Genomic DNA, 5,572 nt, shown 5'->3' with positions numbered 1-5,572 from the left:
AATAATTTATGTTTAAAGTTGTAAAACCAGTCTTTTCAGAAATAAAAAGATCCGTGACTTACTTTCTTTTCTCTGTTTAACTACCTTTTCAGTCCTAAATTAGTTTTAAGTGCTTCCTTGTGAGAGAATGTTAGAAATAATGAATTTGTCAGCCAAATATATTTTATATGTTGACTAATCTAATAATCTAATATATATTCTCTTTTCTGTATATAGGCATCATTCCAGCGCTCCAATAGTCATGACAAAGTAAGGAGAATAGTTGCAGAGGAAGGTCGTACAGCAAGAAACCTGATAGCTTGGAGTGTTCCTCTGGAAAGCAAAGATGATGATGGTATGTATTTTTTAAATGTTTCGTTTTTGCTGTAAATTAGGAGGATATATTTAGTCTTAAACAGTAGATAGTCCAAAAACTGTTTACAGTTTGAACTGTTGGGCAAATTAACATACATTAAATAAGAAATTACTTTTTTATTGCTTTTTAAAAAAATATTTTATTCATTTATTTATTAGAGAGAGGGATCATGCACGAGTGGGGGAGGGACAGAGGGAGAGGCAGAGCAAGAACTCAAGTAGACCCTGTGCTGAGTGTAAGCCCAATATGGGGCTTGGTCTCATGACCCTGAGATCATGACCTCTGAGTTGAAATCAAGAGTCGTACAATCAACCAACTGAGCCACCCAGGCGTCCCTTTATTGCCTTTTTTTCTTAGTTAAGATACAAATGGTTTCATGAAAGTGTTTTGCTGTTTCACGTAGGAATGAAGGTAGGTTTGTTATGATTGGCAAAACAGTTTTCTTTTTAAGTTATAGGAGATTGAGATATTTTTTCTTTTATTAAAGTCTTATAAAAAACAGGTTTTAAAAAATTTACTATATTCACCACAGTTACAGTTTAATGTAATGTTTTAGAAAAGAAGAATGTATTTCTTTAGTTATTATTTGAACTAGAAAAAAATGCCTTTTTAGTCCCTTTTACTTTTATGGATAGGATCATTGTGACCACTGCCTAAATCCTGGGAATCTAGAAGATTGGATAAGGATATAGAAAACAGGAGGTTGGGGTGTGCCAAAGGGGATCTCACTTTGAAATTTTCTGAGGGTTTGTAGAATATTGGATTGTGTGGTATCTTTTCATGCTTAGATTCAGTTATACATTTTTGGAGGGATTCTATAGAAATTACATTGTGTCCTTTGCAGTGTGTCATAGGAGGCACATGATAGTGGTTTTATTCCTAGTGATGTCAACATTAATCATTTGATTAAGGCGGTATCTCCTGAGTTTCTGCGCTGTAAAGTAACTTTAACTTTGTAATTTGTGGTAAGATAGTTTGAGACTATGTAAATGTCCTGTTTCTCCTACAACAGTCTACTACTACTACTAACTACTTTGAGCTTCTGTTGATAATTCTTGGCTGAAAAAGTTACTACTGTTGGCGAAATGGTGATTTGCTAACCCCAGTGTTCCTTTTATATTTATTAGCTGACATTCTAATGCAAGAGAGAGCTTTCCCTTTTTCCTTTTGTGGCTATATGTGTAAGTTTGCATTTATTTAAATTTGTATGGAGTCATGGGTTCTTATTTAATGAGTTCCAATTTATCTATTTTGATGCTTAATTGTTCTAGGTTTGTTTTAATTTTACTAGATCAGTGGGAGACCTTTTGACATATTCTTTGACAACACCCTTACCTAGGGGGATGTTTCAAGCTATATAGGAGTTCATCCATATTTTATTAAGTTTACGTTTACATATTTTTTACATTTTATTTTTTTATAATTTATTTAAAATTTATTTTTATTTATTCTATCTTTATTTTACTTTTCTACACTTGTATCTCTGATCCATTTATAGTTTATTCTTACATATAGTGTGAGGTATGTATCTAATTTTATCTTTTTCCATATGGGTAACAAGTTGCTCCAGCATCACTTACTGTAAAGTCTATCTTTGCCCCATTTTTTTGAGATGTCACTGTATCATAAATTGAATTTCCATATGTACTTACATTCTGTTTCACTGAGCTGTTCATCTAATTCTTGTGTGAAGGCCACACTGTTTTAATTATAGAGGCATTATAGTATATTAAAATATCTGCTTGGACCAGTCCTCCCTCAGTAGCTTTTCTTTGTCAGTCTTCCTAAGATATTTTTTTTAAAAAAGATTTTATTTATTTACGAGAGAGAGAGAGAGAGAGAGAGAGAGAGATAGCAAGAGAGAGCACAAGCAGGGGAGAGGGAGAAGCAGACTCCCTGCGGAGCAAGGAGCCCAATGCAGGGCTCAATCCCAGGACCCTGGGGTCATGACCTGAGCCAAAGGCAGTTGCCTAACAGACTGAGCCACCCAGGCACCCCTTCCTAGATATTTTTTAGGAGCAGTTACTTTGAATCAAAAACTACCAAATAGAGGGGGAAATTAAATTTATCTTTTTAAATTTAGCTCTGTACTAGCTAAAATTTTCATAAGGAAGCTTACTGTTATGTTCATTTCTTTGATAAAAAATATATATCAACATTATTTACTACAAAAGTGATAACATAAAACCTAAAAATGTCTTATGGTTGCTATATATGATTCATATTATTTTATGAAATTTTATTTTCCCATTTTCTATGGATTATTCAGAACACAAAATAATCTGAGATTTATTAAAGTTGCTTCTATTCAAGGAAGGAAAGAAAATACAATAATGAATCACATATCTGTATATAACCTGATGTTGCATGTAAGTACATAAAAAGTTGGCCAGTACGATTTTAAAGCTTCATTCATGTTTGTTGCAAAAGAATAGAACTATGAGCCCAGAGAATTAGAGCTTTCTGAATATCTAAATAATGATGACAAAAGGAGAATGTCAATTTCATAATTTTCGATAAGGATTATTTTATATTGTTAAAACTTTACCGATAATAGGGAAATCTTTGTTTTGCTTTTTTAAAAAAATAGCTCGTTCTTCTTTATAGCTATAATATGTACTCAGATATTTCTGAGAGTAATCCTTCAATTTTTAAAAGTTTTCTTCTGTTGTTTTATTTCTGTTTTCTCTGGTGCTTGTTCTGAGCTGGTTATTCTACTGGGTGTTCTAAAAAGCCTGCTGGTATGTTGTTCTCTATAATCAAAGGATGAAAAAAGGGGTTTGTAGTTGAGTGTAGAGTTCTGCTTTCGTCCCTGGTAGAACAGTTGAGGGAGGCCCACTTATGTGTGGATAAATTGTTAGTAGGTGTTATGGCTCACTTCATTTGTACTTCTTCAGAGGTCCTGGCTCAAATTATTTTGCTGAGAGGAAAATTATTCTGTTGTACAATATAGGTAGAATTTTATTCCTATTTTGTTGCTTTCAAAAATAGAGTGATTATAAAACAGTAGTTAGTATCTTTCTTACAAAAAAGAACAGGTGAGAAAGATAAATCTGTTGGCAAAAATACAAAGAACTGAAAACTTGTGTTTTCAAATTAAACTGTGAATTTCATAAATCAGATAAATTAGTCAAAACAAAATATTGAGTTTTTTTTTATAATAATATATANTCCTAGTTCTTATGTTCCATAGATGAGAGAAATCATATGATAATTGTCTTTCTCTGCTTGACTTATTTCACTTAGCATTATCTCCTCCAGTGCCGTCCATGTTGCAGCAAATGTTGAGAATTCGTTCTTTCTGATAGCTGAGTAATATTCCATTGTATATATGGACCACAGCTTCTTAATCCAGTCATCTGTTGAAGGGCATCTCGGCTCCTTCCATGATTTGGCTATTGTGGACAATGCAGCTATGAACATTGGGGTGCATATGGCCCTTCTCTTTACTACGTCTGTATCTTTGGGGTAAACACCCAGTAGTGCAATGGCTGGGTCATAGGGTAGTTCAATTTTTAACTTTTTAAGGGACCCCCACACTGTTTTCCAGAGTGGCTGTACCAACTTGCATTCCCACCAACAATTTAGGAGGGATCCCCTTTCTCCACATCCTCTCCAACAATTGTTGTTTCTTGCCTTGTCTATCTTTGCCATTCTAACTGCAAAATTTTGAGTTTTTAAATGGTAAAAAATGTGTTCTTGATTTTATTGTTAAAATAAAATTTGAATTCAAAGAAGTATTTTCCAGACCTGTTTATAAATTGTGGAGTATCAACTAACTTGTCCTTGTTTTTAAATTGTCAGACTATTTGACTTATTTGAGAAGTTGATTTATTCCTGTTTTGAGAAAGCTGTTCAATAAAATCAGCCCCTGGGACCATGGAAGTTTTTAATTTTATCTGTAGTTCATATTGACCATGTGTAGATTGTACTGTTCTGTCATCTCTGGAAGGAGATTATGTATTCGTATGCCCAAATGATTTGTATAGTTCAATTTTGTACTAACCATTTGTTGACCTTTATATGTATTCTTGCCTTGAAGGGAAATCCAAATGTCAAACTGGTGGAAAATCAAAGAGGACAATTCAAGGAACTCACAAAAATACTAAACAGGTACAGCATATACAACTTTCTACTTACTTTTAATTTCAATGAGAAAATGTAATTTTTCAGGATTTGAATATTGTATATTTTGTCTTCATGTAAAAATTCAGTGTAGCATTCTTTAGTTAACAAATGTGTATATAGTACTACGTGCCTAGCTAGGACTAAATACTTTACAAATATTGATTTATTTGCTTCTTGTAACAGTCCTTTCAGTGAAGGCATTATTATTATCATCATTTAAAAATGAGGAAACAGAGGTAGGGAGAGGTTATATAACTTGCTAATGAGTGACTCTGAAGATTTGAACCCAGGTCATCAATTTCTAGTTCATGCTCTTAACCCTTCTGCTACACATCCCATATTTGTGAATTCTTTTATGATTTTCTTTCTTGGTATAATGATGTCTTTAGGTTGTAGAATAGCGAAAGTATTGTCTCTAAAAATTTTCAAATTGCTTTGTTAAAATTTTAGAGAGCACAAGCCTATTTTATTTTAAAAGTGGTTTTTAGCACATTAATAGTTAGCTTTTTAATTCATAGTTACTTTCTCTGAACCTTTCGTATATATTATTTTGGTTTGATATTATTAAATATACCAATGTGATTATGCAAACCCGAAACTTCACGTAAGGAAAACATGAATTTCTAATCAAAATGTCATTGTGAGTTCATAAAATAATCCCCGACTGCTCACCTACAATGGCATCAATGATAAAAAAAAATTTTTTTTAATTAAAAAAGTAAAAGATTTTCCAAAATAAGATAACCATCTCTGTGGATCAGAAGTAAAACAAATACACTGACAGGTAAGTGGAGTTAGGGACACAAACTTAATGGACAAGTCTTACAGGATAAAGGAGGCTAAAATGCCCTGATTATGGTGGGGAAACAAATCCAGGTTCATGGTATAAAATTTTGGGCTTATGCAGGGTTTTGCAGTAGGAGCAAAAAAAGGCTACAGTCTGTCTGGGTTGTGCCCTGTAAACTGATGTCTGAAGCAGTAAAAGGAAGTGGCCCATGGTTTATGACAGGATCAGCTAGTATTCTTTTTTTTTTTTTTTTTGTTATGTTCAGTTAGCCACTGTGTAGAAAATCATTAATTTTTTTTTTT

At 32.9% G+C, this 5,572-nt stretch overlaps 1 protein-coding gene across 4 annotated transcripts in view; it reads left to right on the top strand.

Annotated features, from left to right (window-relative positions):
• Positions 1-216: 216 nt before the first annotated feature.
• The window catches only part of SCAPER (S-phase cyclin A associated protein in the ER), a 490,627-nt gene continuing 485,271 nt past the window's right edge, over positions 217-5,572 (top strand). For 3 of the 4 annotated variants that reach the window (XM_034668001.1, XM_034667999.1, XM_034668000.1), the window contains exons 1-2: positions 217-334; positions 4,398-4,468. The gene's annotated coding sequence lies outside the window, so the exon portion shown is untranslated. The remainder of the gene's footprint in view (positions 335-4,397; positions 4,469-5,572) is intronic. The other variant, XM_034667997.1, reaches the window with a different exon arrangement.

Source organism: Ailuropoda melanoleuca, chromosome 9, assembly GCF_002007445.2.
Source record: "Ailuropoda melanoleuca isolate Jingjing chromosome 9, ASM200744v2, whole genome shotgun sequence".
NCBI classification, from domain to species: Eukaryota; Metazoa; Chordata; class Mammalia; order Carnivora; family Ursidae; genus Ailuropoda; species Ailuropoda melanoleuca.
The sequence above is the reverse complement of the archived record's forward strand: the minus strand, read 5'-3'. Positions and strand labels throughout refer to the sequence as shown.